This window comes from Hemicordylus capensis, chromosome 4 (assembly GCF_027244095.1).
Source record: "Hemicordylus capensis ecotype Gifberg chromosome 4, rHemCap1.1.pri, whole genome shotgun sequence".
Taxonomy (NCBI): Eukaryota; Metazoa; Chordata; class Lepidosauria; order Squamata; family Cordylidae; genus Hemicordylus; species Hemicordylus capensis.
The window spans coordinates 115086037-115105668 of record NC_069660.1 but is presented as its reverse complement, the minus strand read 5'-3'; the positions used below and the strand labels follow the sequence as shown (position 1 = coordinate 115105668).

Sequence of the window (19632 nt, the reverse complement as noted above, 5' to 3'; positions counted from 1 at the left end):
AGCTTTGTTCTTGAACATAATCAAAAGAAATGTATCCAGTGTAATTGAGTTACATAGATCAGTTGGGAAACTAAATAGTAATAGCTATGGAGTGTTTTCTATTTGCAAATATGCTATTAATATATGATTTTTCAGGTTTGAAAGAAGTTCCTTTTTAATGCTGGGGAGGAACCAAAGACTATCCAGCTCTTTGAAATTTCTCCAGTTGTGGATACTGCTTTTGGCTGTAGTGGAAGCAGTTGTGTTAAAGTGGATACCTTGCCAGGACTGAAAGTGCCTCTAGAATCTAGGGCAAGTTGTGTGAGGACCACAGATCCTTAGATTGTATAGATTCCACATTATTTTAGCTATCCATTCATGAAATTCTGTGGATAATGTCACAATGCCTTAGTCAGAAATCCATCAGGTCCATCACTAGCAGCTGTTGAACTTCTGCCTGTACATATTTATTTTTTCCAAAAAAGACAAAGGACTAGTTCTGATGCTACTTTACCCCCAGAACTGGCCCATGCAATTAAGAGGGTGTTTATGCAAAGAATATGCCAATCCTGATGTCTTTTGATGGTGTGCTTATTGTGTGGGCTATGGCACTCATCTGAACTGTTGCTCCAGTCACAATCCAAATTATGGGTATTTGGTTATATGCAGATCGGTGGTTCAGATGAGTCACCCTCCCATGCAATAAAGGGATGTGCCAGGAGGATGTCAGGATATCCAGGAAAGATGACAGAATAGGCATGCTCTTCAGTGTGTTCACTTTCCCAATAGCATGCACCAGTTCGGTGGGCAGAGAAGGAGGTAATTGCCAAAGCAGCCCAAAAAGAATAGCAGAAGCTTGGCAAAGACTTGTCTGATTGGATTGTTGAATGGAAAGCACATATTCACACATATTCACATAGGAAGCTATATGCATGTTGGAGAAAGGAACACTCCATGTTTTCTCAATGATATGCATTAATTAGAGCCCTGTTTTTTAAAATATAGAGTTCACATTTGCAAAGCAATGTCATCCATGCAGAAGCACAAAGACTATATTAAGACTTAATCGTGTTAGATGCTTTAACAAAAAACAGGTCAGTCAACACTCTGTCTCCTCTCTCTATTTCTCTCCTCTCCCTATTCCTCACAATATACATAAGAAATAACATTAGTGAATGGAAGCAAATCCAAATGTCTTATCATGCTTAATTACAACTGATTCACAAAAGAAGTTTTAAGGATATTTCCTCCAAGATAATAAGAGATATTGCTTTTTGAATGCTAGGTTCTGAACATCTGTGTCTTCCCAACAAAATCTGACCGTTAGGCAGCTACAGTTTCTCTGTAGTCACTGAGAAAACAATGCTAACTCACGCCAAGAATCAATTAAGCCGAGGAGACAGTTCCATCTTCTTGTTTCCTGGGAAGAGAACAGGTGTTTAATAATTTACATAAATTATGCAAAATCTAAAGCATTTACAGTAACTAAACACTTAGCAACAGACATGAATTGGGAGGTACGTTTGCCACTGATGTTCTGCATTACAGCGGCGCCTGCCACCATTTCCACAGTTATGGGTCTGTTGGGCTTTCCATTATGCACCCTGTTTTGTTTTTTCATAGAGAATTATAATTCAGTTGTAATTGAATTTTCTGTTTAGCATCTGGTAGACCAAGATCATTGGCAAGGACTTGATTTTTAAACAAACAAACAAAGAACAACAACAGCAACTACTAGATTTTAAGGCAATCAGCTCAATTGCTTGAAAATCCTGTTCAACATAATCCAACAGGGTGGTAGTAAACACATGATACAAGTATCGCTTGATAAGGTTACTTCTGTTGGCAGGTACCGCATTCACGTGATAAGGTGTGGTTTTTGGGGTTGTTTTTTTTTTTTTTTAAGAGCTTATATGATAGAATTTGCCTTGTTGGTTAAATATTTGGCAGCTTGGCATTGTGCAAATTCTGGATGCTCTCAGATCTCAAATGCAAGAGGAACGCAAGGGTATGGAATATGCTCCCTGTTGAAATAAGAGCATCTCCTTCTCTATTTTCAGGAAGACCTTCAAGACTCTCCGGTTCTCGCAAGCTTTTAATTAGAATTGATTTAAATAATTTTAATGATTTGTTTTATATAGTTTTTATTGTGTTTTATTTATTTTAATCTGTGATTTTTATATTAAAATTTGTACACTGCCTATTTACATATCAGACAGTATTAAAATATGATAAATACATACATGGGTGTAATTGTAATGCTTTAATGAATATTCAAGCAAATTTAGGAACAAAATGTTAACATATGGGGCTGCCTTATGCTGTCACACATTGGTTCATCTAGCCCAGGGGTAGACAACCTTGGATCTCCAGTTGTTGCTGCACTACAACTCCCAACATTCCCAGCCTCAATCAATTGTGGCTGATGTATGATGGGAGTTGCAGTTCAGCAACAGCTGGAGAGTTAAGGTTGCCCAGCCCTGGTTTAGCCCATAGCATCTATTCCTACTAGCAGCAACTCTCCCAAGATTTCCAAGGAAAGGTTTTTCAGTCTTGCTACCTAAAAAGCCAAGGACAGGCTATCATAAGCAACCCAAGCAGTTTCTGCAGATGATCGTATTTTGGGAGGACCCAATGAAGCCTGGGTTAGGCTGTTTGTGTGCAGTGCCAGGATCTGCATGGATCCCGGTGCTGCCCGTCCACCTAACCCCACTTCAAAGCCCATCCTTTAGTCAAGGTCAAGGGCATGAACATGCCCTTAACCCAGGCGCTGGGATCATGTGTCCTTAGGCTGCTTCACTCAGCAGTGAATTGTCTGGGGGGAAGATAGGAGATAGCAGGGATCATGTGAATGGCCTCTATGTGTGTATAGAGAATTTAGGTTACCCTTCAGCAAGAGGGCGACCTATACTCTTCACTCAAAAAACCTGATATCATCATATAGCCTGCATAACTTCAGCAAATCTAAAATGTTTGTACATGTTTTGCATAATTTACTCTGAAATTTTGTACCATTTTGTATAATTTATTCTGCTTCCATTAGGCCATGGCAAAGGGCAAAGAGTGTTACAGGGCCACGAAGCCCTGCAGCTCAAAGCAGAATCTTATTTAGCGACCCTTCTGGCTTCTCAGTGTCACCAGGCATTGCCCACATACTTTCAAGCCCATCTGAACAACCATAAAGGCCAGAATCTACATTTATAGTATAGACTTGGCCTGTTGCACTTGGAGGAGCTCAGACAATTATCTTCTCAACTTAGGAAGATTCATAATGGCAATAGTTGAAAATCCGTTATCTAGGGTCAGACTGAGGTTCAGTTGAATGTTGGTTGCTTCAGCAGTTCTGCATGAACTGTTTAATACATGCATTGGCAATGGCCCAACAGGCCAAGAAAAGACAGCCAGCCCATAGACCTGCCTAGCTAAAGCCACATTCAGCAGGATATATGAAGGACATTTACTCTCATCTAAACAAACCTGCTAAGGCCAATGATAATATTCAGTGAGAAGGAATGTTTCTGCACATCCTCCCCCCACCAACACATACAAATTCTTTCCAATCCTAACAGAATGTGTATACAATGCAGAAAGCAGATAATCTCAGCAGGTCCTAATGGCATTCTAATGGAGATTTCCTTGATTCCCCTACAGCATGTTGCTGACTTGGCAAATCCCTAATTGCAGGCCCTCCAGGCAAATGGTACATTTTAACTTCCTCTACTACAGATATATGTGCATGTATAATTCAGTTTTTCCACCCAGGATTTTAAAAAAGGGGGCAGCGGTAAATGTCATATGAATACCAATAGTAGAAAAGAAATATCTAGCTGGGACTGATGACATTCAGCTAAGTAGGCCTAAGCTGCTATGCTGATAATATGGTATATATCTCACTCACTACACCTTCACATGCACTACATAGGAACATATTTATTGGTGTGTAGCACTTATTAGACAAGTATTTGGAAATTTTGCTTTTTCACATTATTGAATCATAGAGGCATCTCAGGATCCATCTCATAAATGGATCTCTGGAATAAATGAAACCTTTCCTTTACTAAAGATAGATTTATGATTTTTTAACAGTGGTACCTATACGGTACTAGATAACAGACACTGATACATGTTGCATCTGTGTGTTCTTTTCTGTGGTCACTGCTGCAGGGGTAGATTAAAATCAGGAAAATTGTAAAGGGGAAAGGACTAACACACTCTCCTTCCAGTGCTGGGGTACCAATCTAAGTCTGCAGCTGGTTATAATATTTGTAAGAAAGAAATCCTAGTCAGATTTCCTTTGTCAAATCTGCTTTGGCTCTGTGACTACCAACTGATTTTGAAGCCTTTTCCTAACATCTCTGAGAAGGATGAACTCTGCATTTTCTTTGTGGCAAACCTGCAAAGAGATCAACATTTTTATCTGTTTTTCCTTTCATCTTGGTTCTTAAAACATGAGTGGTAGGCTTATTGATAGTTCCTGGGAATATGGATGCCAAACTCTGATCCCTTCCTTTGTGTTTTGATTGGGCCATGAATGCCAAATCCAGATGTTCCTATCAAATCAATGTAATACAAGAGTGCTATGAACTTTATCCCTAAGGCTGATGGTCAGTGCTGGAAATCAGTAAGGTGATCAGATGCAACAGAAAAGAAGGCCCCGGAACTCCACCCACCCATCCACCCTGCCCACAGTATTTGGTGGTTTATGTAAGCTTTTTTTACTACTACACAAGCAGCCAACTGCATACCACCTACTCCCTGCTGCCTTCCTTTTTGTAACTGAATGAAAGGAAAGAGAGAAGGGAAATTAGAAATTCTTTTTTCTATGTTTGTTTTGTACTACTATGTAACATATACTGGCCACATTTGCACGTAATGGGGAACTAGAGTTTCAGGAGCCTAAGGTTTCCTTACTGTTACATCTGAATATGTGTAACTCCAGTCCCATCCCTTCTGTAACCCAAGGTTTCAGTCTGGAGACTCCAATTTGAACCCTTCATTTAAGTTTTGCTGAGGGTCCACAGAGTCTCTGTTATGTCCGAATGCAGCACTGGAGACTGCATTCAGCCAGACTGGAGTTAAGGAAGAAAGCTCCTCTCTCCCTGCGTGATTGGCTGTGCAGGCTGTCCTTCAGGCAAGAAGGAAGCCCACACAGCCAGTTCCCTCTCCTCTCTGCAATCTCGCTGACTCCAGAGAGGACACTCTCCATTTTGTCCAAATGTGGACAGGAGAATTGGTGGGGAGGGGGGAGAAGAGGGGAGCAAAACCATGGGTCCATTGGAACTGTATTTCTGCATAATGTGTGAATGTGGCCACTGTATAAGTAGGGTTCGGTAGATGTCAGTAAATGCATTTGACTCATCAGGTAATTAGTCCTATAATACACTATTAATTTTTAATATGTTTTTAATCACTGAGATTCTTACCTGCTTTATGAATTATAACTATTTTGTATTATTATATTTGTTATGTTTTAACAGTACACTGCCTGGAGATTTCTATATCAAGTGGTATAGAAATATAATAAATACATATTAGCATAATCAGGAGAGGTCCGTCTGCATTTGCCACTGGCTTGTCTGGAGGCTACTCAGGGATGGGCCTTCTCCGTTGCTGCCCCGAGGCTTTGGAATGCGCTTCCTAGTGCAATAAGAGCCTCCCCATCTCTGACATCCTTTAAAAAGTTCTTAAAGATGCATTTCTTCACCCAGGCTTTTAACTGATATTGTTTTGATTGTTTTGAATGTTGTTTTTAGAATATTGTTTTACAAATTTTAAATTGTGTTTTACATTTCTTGCTTTTAAATTTTTGTTTTGTTTTGTTTTTGTTTTTAATTAATCTTTTACTTTTTAATCTTGTAAACCGCCCAGAGATGTAAGTTTTGGGCGGTGTAAAAATATGATAAATAACAACAACAACATTATGAAGATTGTAAGGAATAGTATGCATCTTCATTTTCTTTTCATTCCCCCCTTGTTCTCTTCTATTTCTTTTAAAGAATCAACCTAGTTCCTATTAAACCTCATATGCTTAACTATACAAAACCTTATTTCACAGTGCACAGATTTATTTATTTATTTATTTATTTATTGACAGTGCACAGAATGTCCCCCAGAGCACATTAGAATGAACCATGCCTAAATTTTGTGAAACAATGCACCAAATTATCCTGGAAACTGAAAATGAGACTTTTAAAAAAAACATCCTTTGCTTTTCAAAACCTGAAAGGGCTGCTTCTGTCTAATCACAGTTGCTCGCATACCCATCTCTTTGTACGCTTGACACCTTGGGTACTCCATATCCACACAAGTTTATAATCCTATAATCCTAAAAAAGCATTTACCAGGAGTAAATTCCATTGAGCAGGATGGACCTTACTTACAAGTAAGCATACGGCAAATTGCACTGCATAGTAACTAATTTCAAGATCTTCTGTCAAATTGTTAGTCATGTACCTTTGAACTGTGGCAAAACTAATACAGTCTTTATTTAAAACATTTATATACCACCATTCTACAAGCTCAATAGCTGGTGAGTAATAGGAGACTTTCTTTCCAGTTATCATGGGTTTTGCATGCAGATGTAGATTAATGTCAGCTCACACACTGGTGTCTGAGATGATGTAATATGACAAAAACAGGGAAGCATGAAACATGAAATGTAGCAAGAACCCCTGCAACTGCTTTCGGAGTTCAGTATTGAAGCATTTCTGTAGTATCCAGAATCTAACCTGCATTGATGCTCTCACACTTGTACAGCCAGCCAAGCCAAGGAAAACTTTAACCAAGCAAGCACAATGAGCTGTTAAAAGCTATTAACACCTACTTGATTTACACAGCTCCTTCCATCCCTATAACATGTCACAACCAGATATCACACTCCACCTGACTCTCTAAGCATCTTTTCCTTTAAGCAGAAGCAGCAACCACTATGGTTGTTCTCACAGGTGGTTTTCTTACTTTTATCTTTCTTTTAGAAACTTATAAGGTCTTCCTACCCCTCCTCAAAATACTGATTTTGCCTCTCAAAGAAACTAGCATATCACTACTGGTTGCTCCAACAGAAGCTATCACCTGATTGAGCCCATAATTTTGTGGAAATAGCATTTCACCACATTAATCTAATGTGGAAGGTACTGTATTTTGGCCATCAACATTAGAATGCTGAAGGAGGATTAAGGAGAAACCAAGTAAAAAATGCACCACCTAAGCTCAACACAATGGATTGGAACTGTTCTTCAAGACCATATCCTTCCTTCTGCTAAAGGTTGAAGGATAATACAAGAACTGGATCAGACCAAAGGTTTTCCACAGTGAACAGCCAGATGCCTTGTGGGAAACCCACAAGCAAAGCTTGAAGGCAGTAGGGATTTCACAGCATTGTTCCTCAGGAAAGTTCAGAGTTCAGCAATGTGCATAGAGATTTCCTGACACAAGCCCTGTTCACATGACATACAAGCAAAGATGTATGGAATGGGGATAGGTAAACAGAATCTACCCACTGACCACATACAAATCTGATGGTGCTCTGCCTGCATAAAATTCACCTGCACTTAAGCTATTTCCATGTGATGGCACACCTGATCCTGTGTGCATATAATTTCTACACCTATAGCTTCCCTTTAGAGAAGGGTTTCTCAACGTGTGGGTCCCCAGATGTTATTGGACTTCAACTCCCATAATCCCCAGCCCCAGTGGCCGTGGGTTGGGAATTATGGGAGTTGAAGTCCAATTACATCTGGGGACCCACACGTTGAGAAACCCTGCTTTAGAGCTTCACAGCAGTTTGTGGGGTTTGGCAGTGGGACCAATGGCTGGATCTTGTTCTGCTGCTTCTATGCATTCATATCCCCACATGTGTTGTGTGTGAACTGTACTTCTGTCAGGAAATTTCCAGGTGCATTGCTTAACTGTATTTCCCCTGGGCTCTGATAAGAAGCATAGGACCTTTATGTACCCTAGTAATGAAACCATAATGAGTCTGCTGTGCAGGTAAAGGGGACATCATAGCTTCCTTCCAAAAGGAATCAATAACAAGTATCCTAAGAAAAAAACATAAACATAGAGAGAGTGTTATTACATAGGTGTCTACAATTGGATGGTTTGGTCTGTGCTTTTAATAACAGAACACCACAGCATCTTACCAATATCAATACTACAGCATTTTAGTTTGCCCTTATAAAATTTAATTACAGAGCCACACAGAACCTTAGGAAGTACAGTATAGAAATGTGCAAAGCTTTGGAAGCCTATTCAGCAGCAAAGGAAATAGGCGAGTTTCAGTACATTTGGATGCAGTTCGACCCAGAACAAAATGCCATCCACTTCAAATTAATTCGGGCCTGAACCAAAGCCAGTTTGGGCTGATAATACCTAACCCCTGCTAACTGGGCAAAGAGGCATCTTTTACTGTGGTGATTCTCTTTATTTAGCGGGGGGAAAGTAACTGGCCCTATCCAGCCCCAGCACTGTACCCCCAGTGACTGTTGCTGGTGTTTATCTTATAGTTGCTTTTAGAATGTGAGCCTTTGGGGACAGGGCTCCATCTTATTTATTTGTTGTTTCTCTGTGTAAACCACCCTGAGCCATTTTTGGAAGGGCAGTATAGAAATCGAATTATTAATAATAATAATAATAATTAATATTTAATTCAGAGGGGACTCACTATCCCCTCTGTTGTTTGTAATCGCTATGACTCCACTTTCACAAATACTAAACAGAACAGGCGTTGGATACCACGCATCTAAAACATCAAGTAAAATAGACGATCTGCTGTACATGGACGATCTGAAGTTGTATGGAAAGTCCCAGTCAGAAATTGAATCACTGCTAAACACTGTCCGTATATTCAGAAGCGATATAGCAATGGAATTTGGACTAGACAAGCGTGCTGCATTAATAATAAAAAGAGGGAAAATAACAAAAACAGAAGGAATAGAACTGCCCAATGGAAGCAACATCAAGAACCTAGAAAACAAACAACAACAAAAAACATTACAAATACTTGGGCATTCTCCAGGCTGATAACATTGCACACACTGAAGTTAAAAGAAAAATGGGAAGTGAATACATCAGAAGAGTTAGAAAAATCCTCAAGTCCAAACTCAATGGCTGGAACACCATACGAGCCATAAACACCTGGGCTATACCTGTTATCAGATACAGTGCAGGAATAATAGACTGGACCCAGGCAGAGCTAGAGACACTAGATCGTAAGACCAGGAAAAGAATGACCATCAATCATGCTTTGCACCCCCACAGTGATGTAGATAGGCTATACCTCCCTTGCAGCTCAGGTGGAAGAGGAATGCTGCAAGTCCATCAAACAGTAGAGGAGGAGAAAAGAGGCCTTGAAGAATATATCAAGGACAATGAAGAAGATGCACTTCAAATGGTCAAGAACGAGAAACTATTCAACACCTATGAAACAAAGCAGGCCTGCAAGAAAGAACAAGTCAAGAACCAAGCAGAAAAATGGAAAAATAAGCTATTGCATGGTCAATATTTGCACAATATAAGTGGAAAATCAGACATCACCAAGACCTGGCAATGGCTTAAGAATGGCAACTTGAAGAAAGAAACAGAGGGTTTAATACTGGCTGCACAGGAACAGGCACTAAGAACAAATGCAATAAGAGCAAAAGTCAAAAAATCAAACACAAACAGCAAATGCCGCCTTTGTAAAGAAGCAGATGAAACAGTGGACCACTTAATCAGCTGTTGTAAAAAGATCGCACAGACTGACTACAAACAAAGGCATGGCAAGGTAGCAGGTATGATACACTGGAACATAGGAACATAGGAAGCTGCCATATACTGAGTCAGACCATTGGTCTATCTAGCTCACTATTGTCTTCACAGACTGGCAGCAGCTTCTCCAAGGCTGCAGGCAGGAATCTCTCTCAGCCCTATCTTGGAGAAGCCAGGGAGGGAACTTGAAACCTTCTGCTCTTCCCAGAGCAGCTTCATCCCCTGAAGGGAATATCTTGCAGTGCTCACACATCAAGTCTCCCATTCATATGCAACCAGGGCAGACCCTGCTTAGCTATGGGGACAAGTCATGCTTGCTACCACAAGACCAACATCTGCAAAAAATACAAGCTACCTGTAGCCAAAAATTGGTGGGACCATAAAATCGAAAAAGTTGAAGAAAATGAAGATGCAAAAATATTATGAGACTTCTGACTACAAACAGACAAACATCTGCCACACAATACACCAGATATAACTGTAGTCGAGAAGAAAGAAAAACAAGTCAAAATAATCGACATAGCAGAATAGAAGAAAAAGAAATAGAATAAATCACCAAATACAAAGATCTACAAATTGAAATTGAAAGGCTGTGGCAGAAAAATACCAAAATAATCCCAGTGGTAATTGGCGCCCTGGGTGCAGTTCCAAAAGACCTTGAAGAGCACCTCAACACCATAGGGGCCACCGAAATCACCATCAGCCAATTACAAAAAGCAGCTTTACTGGGAACAGCCTATATTCTGCGGCGATATCTATAACAACAGCAACAACATTGACAATAAAATTCTGGCATCCCAGGTCCTTGGGAAGGACTCGATGTCTGGATACAACAAACCAGTCAATAACACCTGTCTGACTGTGTAAATAAATAATAATAATACTTCAAGGCTAAATAGGAAAGATTTCAACACCCAACCCCTGTTATAACCAGGTAGGTCTCTCTGTCGGGTTTGTTTTTGCCCTCACACGTGAGGAAGCAGCAGCAACTGAGCACGACTTCTGTTTCAGAAAAACTGCTAGAAGACTTTTTTGGGAGGGTACAATGGCAGCAGCACTTTACTGAGTGTCCCCAGCACTTTACTTAGGGTGGATGAAAAGCACATCCCACGCCATCTTACCCAGATCACAGTTAGCACATGATCACCCCCCCTCCTCCTACCTCAGTTTTTGCCAACACATGACCATTTCTCAGGAACACGCAGAGAGCTTGGCGCCTGGCTGAACACTCCTCCTAGCCAGCGCTTGATTGTGAGAACCAGCCCACTGTCTGTTTAGGGACAGTGGCAACTGTAGTAGCCATTTCCAGGACTGCCTAGGTCCATGAAAAAAACAGTCTTCCGGCAGTCCTTTTGGCACAGAAGCCACACGTGGCAGCTGCTGCCCCACTGCCACCAGGAGCCAAAAAGATAACGGGCCCGCCTATCAAGTACAAGGGTTGGAGAACGGCCTTCAGACGGTTGCTGCTTTTGTAGTATATATGTCCTGTCTCTTTAAGATTAGGTTATGTTTGGTTGGGTGTGGCTTAGCTTTCTGTTTTCTAAATTCAAGCTGCCCAGAGTTTCTTGCAGTCTTGTGTGAATAAAGAAGGTTCCTAAACCTACATTGTCTGCTGCTCCTTCAAGCCCAAGGTCAGGCCAACAAAGTGACTGGTTGTGGGTATGCCTAACAACCATACCTAGGGGAAGATATTACACTTTTGGCCACATGTGGAAGCAATCTTTTGATTTCTATTTGACCTAATCAAATAGGCCCAGTCCCCTGAAGCACAACATCAGATCAGGGCCACACCTGAAGTACCAAGAAGGTGTCTTTCATAATGTTGCTTGGTCTCTAGAGTTATTGTTCTACAGTATTGTTAGATCTGTCCAGCTGAGGCTTCCTTAGTTTGTTCAGAAGAATACTCAAACTAAGCAAGCTTCAACAGGACAAATCTAACAAACTCTGTAGAACAATAACTCTAGAGGCCAATCTACATTATGAAAGATAATGGGGGAAAGCCCATTATTCAACTGTTTTTTTCTCTTATTCCAACACAAACAAATAAACAAAACAAATAAATAAAAAACTAAGAAGGCAATGTTATCGCTACTGAAAAAAATATCAATTCTGCAATATTTATTTATTTATTTGATTTCTATACCACCCTTCCAAAAATGGCTCAGGGTGGTTTACACAGAGAAATCCTCCTTCCTATATAATAAAAGGCTAAGTGAGTGGCCGTGGCTTTGGAACGTTGGGGATCTGCGTCCCTGCCTCCCTGGGCTGTTCTGGGCCTGTGCGAAGCGCAGGGCCAGAAGAGCCCAAGGGACACAGGACCTCAGACACCAGTGTCCCACAGCCACGGGCGGCCATTAGCCGGTGTGTGGCGGCGGGGGAAAGTGGCCGAGGCGGCAGCGGAGCCGCCGCCTCGGCCATGAGCTGCAGCACGGCGAGAGGAGGCCGAGGCAACCAGAAGCGGCCGCCCTGAAAAAGGCGAGGGCAATGGCGGCGGGGGAAGACCGAGACGGGGGACAGGGAAGCTGGGCGAGGTGGCGGCAAAGCCGCCAACGAGGCCCCCGCCCGCTCACAGCCGTCGCCGCTGCCTGCTCACCCGCCCTCCCAGCTGCCCAAAATGAAGCTGGGCGAGGTGGCGGCGAAGCCGCCAACGAGGCTCCCGCCCGCTCACAGCCGCCACCGCCGCCTGCTCACCCGCCCTCCCAGCTGCCCAAAATCACCTTCCCCGCTCCCCCACAAAAAAGATTAAGGGCCAAAATGGCCCATGAGAAGGTTGCCGCCCCCGCCTATCGCCCTCCCAGCTGTTGAAGACCACCTTACCCGCTCCAGCCCGAGGGAAAAGAGAGGAGCTCACGAGCAGAGCTCCTCTCTGTGCTAAGTCACTGCTCAAACTGCTGCTATGGACGCAAAGGACGCCTATTGCGTCCATTGCGACAGTATAGGCAGCAGCTTAACACAGAGAATAGCTCTGTTTCCGAGTTCCTCTCTTCTCCTTCGGGCTGGAGCGGGTAAGGTGGGCTCCGGCAGCTGGGTGCGCGGGAGGGCGATAGGCGGGGGCAGCCACCTTCTCATGGGCCATTTTGGCCATTATTCATCCACACACACACCCCCCAAAAAAGTAAAAGCAAAATAAGGAAGAACAAAAACAGAGAACAACAACAAAACAAAAAACAAAAAGAGAGAGGGAACAAGGGTGGGGGGAAGAGACAGAAAGAGAGAGAGAGACAGAAAAGACGGGATAGAAAGCTAGCGCCCGTTATCATAACGGGCTTAAAAATACTAGTATATAATAAAAGGCTAAGTGAGTGGCTGTGGCTTTGGAACGTTGGGGATCTGCGTCCCTGCCTCCCTGGGCTGCTCTGGGCCTGCGCGAAGCGCAGGCCCAGAAGAGCCCAAGGGACACAGGACCGCAGACACCAGTGTCCCACAGCCATGGGTGGCCATTAGCCGGTGTGTGGCGGCGGGGGAAAGTGGCCGAGGCGGCGGCGGAGCCGCCGCCTCAGCCATGAGCTGCGGCACGGCGAGAGGAGGCCGAGGCAACCAGAAGCGGCCGCCCTGAAAAAGGCGAGGGCAATGGCGGCGGGGGAAGACCGAGACGGGGGAAGCTGGGCGAGGTGGCGGCGAAGCCGCCAACGAGGCTCCCACCCGCTTACAGCCGCCGCCGCCGCCTGCTCACCCGCCCTCCCAGCTGCCCAAAATCACCTTCCCCGCTCCCCCCCCAAAAAGATTAAGGGCCAAAATGGCCCATGAGAAGGTCGCCGCCCCTGCTTATCGCCCTCCCAGCTGCCGAAGACCACCTTACCCGCTCCAGCCCGAGGGAAAAGAGAGGAGCTCACGAGCAGAGCTCCTCTCTGTGCTAAGTCACTGCTCAAACTGCCGCTATGGACGCAAAGGACGCCTATTGCGTCCATTGCGACAGTATGGGCAGCAGCTTAACACAGAGAGTAGCTCTGTTCCCGAGTTCCTCTCCTCTCCTTCGGGCTGGAGCGGGTAAGGTGGGGTCCGGCAGCTGGGTGCGCGGGAGGGCGATAGGCGGGGGCGGCCACCTTCTCATGGGCCATTTTGGCCGTTATTCATCCACACACACCCCCCCCAAAAAAGTAAAAGCAAAATAAGGAAGAACAAAAACAGAGAACAACAACAAAACAAAAAACAAAAAGAGAGAGGGGACAAGGGGGGCGGAAGAGACAGAAAGAGAGAGAGAGAGACAGAAAAGACGGGATAGAAAGCTAGCGCCCGTTATCATAACGGGCTTAAAAATACTAGTATTAAATAAATAAGATGGATCCCTGTCCCCAAAAGGCTTACAATCTAAAAAGAAACATAAGATAGACACCAGCAACAGTCACTGGAGGTACTGTGCTGGGGGTGGATAGGGCCAGTTACTCTCCCCCTGCTAAATAAAGAGACTCACCGAGTTAAAAGGTGCCTCTTTGCCAAGTTAGCATGGGTTTAGTTCTGTGTATCACCCTGTATTTGATTCTAAGGCTGTAATATTTTGGCAAAAAGACTGCAAGCATTACACCAGAATGCGAGAAGATTATGAGGGGGGAAAAATAAAACCTTTATTGCTTTATGGTTCAGTAGATACTTTTACAACCCTGTTGCTCTCTCTCTAGGCAAACTCTAGAACTATTTTAAGGGTTTTCCCTTTCTTTTCCCAGGCTTCCACTAGGCTTTCCTTTTAAAATTGACAGTATTGTATTAACCATCAATATTAAGAAAGCCTTAAGCAAACTGGATTGCATTTCAATTCATTTCACACAAGCAAGTTTCCACAAAACATGCTTTATTTTCAGGCTGCTCAAGAATTCCTAGTAGGGGCAACATTTTAAACCCAATGCCAGACACACACACCCAGCCATTTGTTCCCTTCCTGGTGCTGTGATGGGATGCTCTGCTTATGTTGCCACCCACAGTGTGTGCTTGTGAACATACATCCTTGTTGCTTCAGTCTCGGGAAGCCACGCATTTAGTGCCATGCCTGTCATCCCTATCCACTTTCATTTCTGCTTGCCAAGTGGGGGAGCGAGGGACAGAGTGGGAAGAGGGAATGCCCTTGTGTGATTGTGCGGCTCAACAGGCTGACAAGCTTGGGATGGGTGGCATCACTGTTGCCAGGCAACTCCATAGCTGGAGAGGTGACAGGGCTGATGTTTAGAGAGGCAGCCAGTGAGAAGCACAACAGCCATGAAGTGGCCACATTCCCAGGTGGGTCTACATTGCTGCCTCTGTGACTGTGGTTTGAAAATGGGCACGAAACAACAGTTATGGTGGCATCCAGGACTGGATGTAATGCTTTGGTGGCCAAACTGGAGGTCTCAGCAGTGAACCTTTGTTCAAATCGAAGGTTGAAATTGGAGTCTGGTGAGCCAAACTGCAGGTCATTTTTGGCTTGAAACTGTGGTTGCACGAATTCAGACATAATGGAGTTCCAAACTCTGCCCCTTTTAACTCCGGTTTCATGTTACGTCTGAATTCAGCCATTTTTTTCCTATTATGTTAATGTGCTGCTTTGATCACACTCTCGTCTTTACCTGTGTTTGTTTATTTGCTTTTATACCGCTCCATACAGAAGTTCCTGGGCAGTTCACAACCTGAAATTAAAAGCAAAAGAATCTGTGTTGAGAGAAGGAACATAAAATTGACATGCCAGAGGGGTTTGTCCTGTCCTTTAAAATAAACCCTTTAACTTTGTGTGTCCCATAATTTTCTTTCCACCTGTGAGCCACTAGAGTATGTGACTCTGTAACTACAGGAGACATATCCCTAACATGCTCAGCCATACCATTGAAGGTTTTATAAGAATATCTCTTCTGTTATATTTTAGTGATACAGCAGACAAAGTCCACGTGAACCTTATGGAACAGCACATACTCTGCTAGCTCTTTAATTCCCTTCCCACAGAAATGTGTTTTTTTTAAAAAAAAAAATCAAATTTCATTTTAACCGGAGTCACAATATGGAGAGATTATGGTGTCAAACTCTCTGCTTCAGATGGGAAACTGCACACAGGTTTGGGAGCATGTACCATAAAGTTCCTGAAAATAACTCCAGATACAATCAGGGATTTACAATGAAGTAGAATTTAGTTTTGTTATGTCTCTTAAATTCCAGATAATGACTCAAATCAACAGACTTACTACTGGGCAAGCTGTGGAGGATTGCATTCATTCATTTAATACTGATTATATTATGTTTGCATGTCACTAGTACCTGGAGGCCTGGATCGTTAGGTATCAGTAATAACTTGCATTTCCCCCTCCCTTGCCTAAGAGATCATAATCTAAAACTTTTCTAGTAATTGAGACTAGGCTAAAGCAAAACTGACCACTGTAGTATTTTCATTATCTGAACTTTGCTTTTCTGAATCTCCTATCTTCCCCTATTAGTTTCATGTCACTGTAAGAGTTTTTAAAGCTTGTCACAATATAGAATAATTTATTTTTCTATGGCTGTAGTAGTACAGCACTCAAAAGCCAGTATGTCATAGTGTCTAGAGACAGTGATGTGAATTAGAGGCTCTGATTCAAATTATTTATCGACTATGACTTTGCTAGACTCAGTAGCCACCCCACCTGCAAAATGGAGATAGTAATCCTGATCTGTATTACAGGGTTATGGTAAAAATTACTGTGATTATTGTATGCAATGTGAAGGATTTTGGACATTCACAAAGAGGAATCACAGTTTTACTGTAGAAAAAAATTACTTTGCATAAAGTCCCATATTCAATCCCAGCATCTCTCATGAAAAGGACCTCATCTAGCCAGACTGAGAAACATCTTTGCTACGGATCTTGCAGAGATATGACCTGCCAGAGCTGACAATACTGAGCTACACAGATCAATGGTCTGATTATTTTTTTAAAAAAGTTTCTTAGTTCTTTTATACCATGTAGCTGTTTAATTACTATATTTAGAGATATAAATCTCTACACAGCTTCATCTACACAGCTTCATCTTTATAACTTATTAAAAAAGGAAAACAAATGCTTGTTCACTAACTGAGGGATCACAGGAGCAGTGTCAGGGTTAAGCAATAATTAAACAAGCAGGTGGGTGGATACAAATGTCCTGGGCCCTGAGGGAGAGGAGGGGCTGCCAGATGAGCAGCAACTTGATCTTCACTCCCCCCCTGCCTCTCTGAAGAAGGGGTGTCTGTGTCTGTGTCAGTGCCCAATTTTCACTTTTTGTCCTGGGCCCAGCCCATTCCAACCTTGCTATGTCCCTGAACAGTGCACCAAAGATCAGTGTGCAAGCAGAGACTAGTGTGCTCAGGTTGTCAGCAAATATGCCATGTTCACATGCACACCTGATCATGGCACTGCCCCCACGCCCAGCCTGAGTTTTTAACCCGGCATTTAGCCTTGGTTAAATGATCCTTGGCCAGTGATCATCTGGGCGATGACCACCGGATTAAATGGCTTCCCCCTAACCTTCTGCCATTTTCAGCAGTGAACTGGGAGGAGGAGGAGGAGCCACGCTGAGAGAAGGCACCACGCTCGTGCCCCGGGCACCTTGGTATGCAGGAGGGGGGACGTCCTTCCACTTGCAGCTCCTGTGCTCACCACTCGTGTGGATGTGTGGCACAGCAGAGGGGAGGGCGGCCATTGCTCATCTGTCAGGGAAGGCAGGCAAGATCCTTCCTTCTCCGCAGCACACCCAGCAGCAGCCTAGAGGTCTTTGGAAAGACCTCCATGACTCTTTGGATGGCCCTTCTCTGCTTACCAAGCACAGGGGCACCACTTTAGCTATCAGAGATTCAATGGACTGGGTCTCACGATCAGTGAGACCAGGTTCCCAGCGGTGAGCAGGAAGAGTGGGCTAAGCCCGCTCTCTCCACTCACAAGCGGGCAGGGAGCCCTGGGCGGCCGGATCAGCTGCCCACACAATGGCCAGCTCTGAGACAGAGCCGGCGGGGGCTAGGGAGCTTGGGGGCCATGCGGCCCCCGGAAGCCCCAGTATGCCCTGAGTGAGTGTGCAGGGCATACTGGGGAGACCCCCGAGCCGGGAGGCTGCTTTTAAGCCTCCCAGAGTAGCCGTGGCACGGAGCCATGCCGTGGCTACTCACGAGCAGATAGCCTGGGTTTGCAGAGTGTTCGCTCCATAAACTCGGGCTAAGGGGCGGGCTACAGGAGCGGGTTAGCCGCTCCAGAACCACCGTGCTCGGCTGCGAGCCCAGTGGTTCTGACGATCACAAAAATTGGGCTAGGATTTTCCTAGCCCAATTTTTGTGATCGTAAGAATAGCCCCAATAAGTATTCCATCATAGCCACAGCAGCTCAAATAAGTATTTGTACTATGGCAGTACATGTGTAGAAGTAAGCTTCCAGAAGGCATTTTGGCAACACAGCATTCAGTAACCTTGTCAAGCAATCTCATCTGAGATGAAATTTCTCAGGCTTGTTTCTTTTCCCAAAGGTAAATTGCTTGACAAAGTTTATATAAAGTATTGTTGGCTGTTGTTGAAAAATGTGAAACCTGGAGCGGGAGAAAGAAAGGTGAACTTCTGCTACTGCCTTTGTTATTTATGTCAAGCTCTTCTGGAGGAAGATTTGGTTTTATGCTTAGTATATCTCACTGCTCTAGAGTGCAGTGTGTGGTTACCACACTATATAAATAATAATAATAGTTTAATTTTCCAAGAGCTTCTCCCCCCATTTAAGACTGGATGACTCAGCAATGGATGGGTATTAAATGTCATCCTTGTTGTGGGCTGGTGCCTTCTGGGGAGTGTTAAGAGTTCATTTGCAAAAGCCTAGTTAATATGCATTTGGAAAGAATGGTTCCCAGGAGCCAAGCATCAGTTATCCAAAACTCCTAGATATCTGCTTTCACTAGGAGGCCTCCGTGTTAATCATGACATTCCCATTTATCTGTGCTTCTGAAGACTTTTTAAAGCCCTCTTTCCAGCAGCCATTTCAGCAAATGAGGCTTTACTTCACAGGCCTGGCATCCATCAAGCTGATCAGTTTTAAAGCAGCTTTAAATTACACTGCTGAGCTGACCCACAGTCCCTTCTAAGCATTCTGATTGAACTATCTTCTTAACATCCTGGTTAGCAGAATCTTACAATAAAAATATTATGGGGGCCCACATAAACTACACTTTCTACTATGACAGTGTTCATACCTGTGTAAATATCTTTCCTTGTTGTGTTAATCTGAAACCTGTCATCAGCCAAGCCACACAATAATTCTACTCATCTTTATAGACAGGAAACTGGCATTCATAGGGGACATAAGTTACTGCCCTGAAACAGCCAGGCAAGCAGTTCATATTACGAGAATTATGAACGAATCCTATAATTAGGAAGCATAACAAGCACACACTCTACTAAGATTTCTAGGTCTTTACCCAGAATCACACACTTATACAGCTGTGTAGGCTGCCACTGGTGCCCCACCACTGTATGCACTCATGTACACACTGGTCACATCATGGTATTGGTGTCATAAGCATACTGACACGGGGGTGTGGCCAGGAGTAGGAAGGCGGTTGCCTTTTGCTTGTAGGAATATAAGCCTGTTTGCTAGACCAAGCAGAGGGAGGATAGGGGAAGGGACATGTGTGAATTGAATGGCCTTCTGTTGCCTTGGAACATTTAAACCTCTTAGGCACATCTTCCGCATTGTAACCCTAATATTCATACTAAAGCACCATTGTGAAGAGTACCCCCTGGGATCTCTGAGAAAAAAATGTGTAACTGTAAGGAAGAAAGTGTCCATAGGCTCTCCCTTTTCTTCACGTCTTCAACAGATTTCTGTGAGAAATACAGTAAGGCTCTCCACACAAGCACTCTGAAGAGCCTAAAGGGGTTTTGCAGGGAGAGCGACCCACTCTGCTTGCAGATGAGCAGGGAGCTTGCCAGAGGCAGCCAGATCAAATGCCCAGATGATTACCAGCT

At 43.7% G+C, this 19632-nt stretch overlaps 1 long non-coding RNA gene across 2 annotated transcripts; it reads right to left on the bottom strand.

The window, feature by feature from the left end:
- Nucleotides 1–921: 921 nt before the first annotated feature.
- LOC128352939 (uncharacterized) lies at nt 922–12663 on the bottom strand. 2 transcript variants are annotated; one of them, XR_008320724.1, is made up of 3 exons: nt 12544–12663; nt 7934–8018; nt 922–1399 (listed from the first exon to the last, which is right to left on the bottom strand). It is a non-coding gene; the product is annotated as an uncharacterized LOC128352939 (long non-coding RNA). The 2 variants fall into 2 exon arrangements; XR_008320723.1 differs by lacking the exon at nt 12544–12663 and adding an exon at nt 10889–11548.
- Between the last annotated feature and the right edge of the window lie 6969 nt (nt 12664–19632).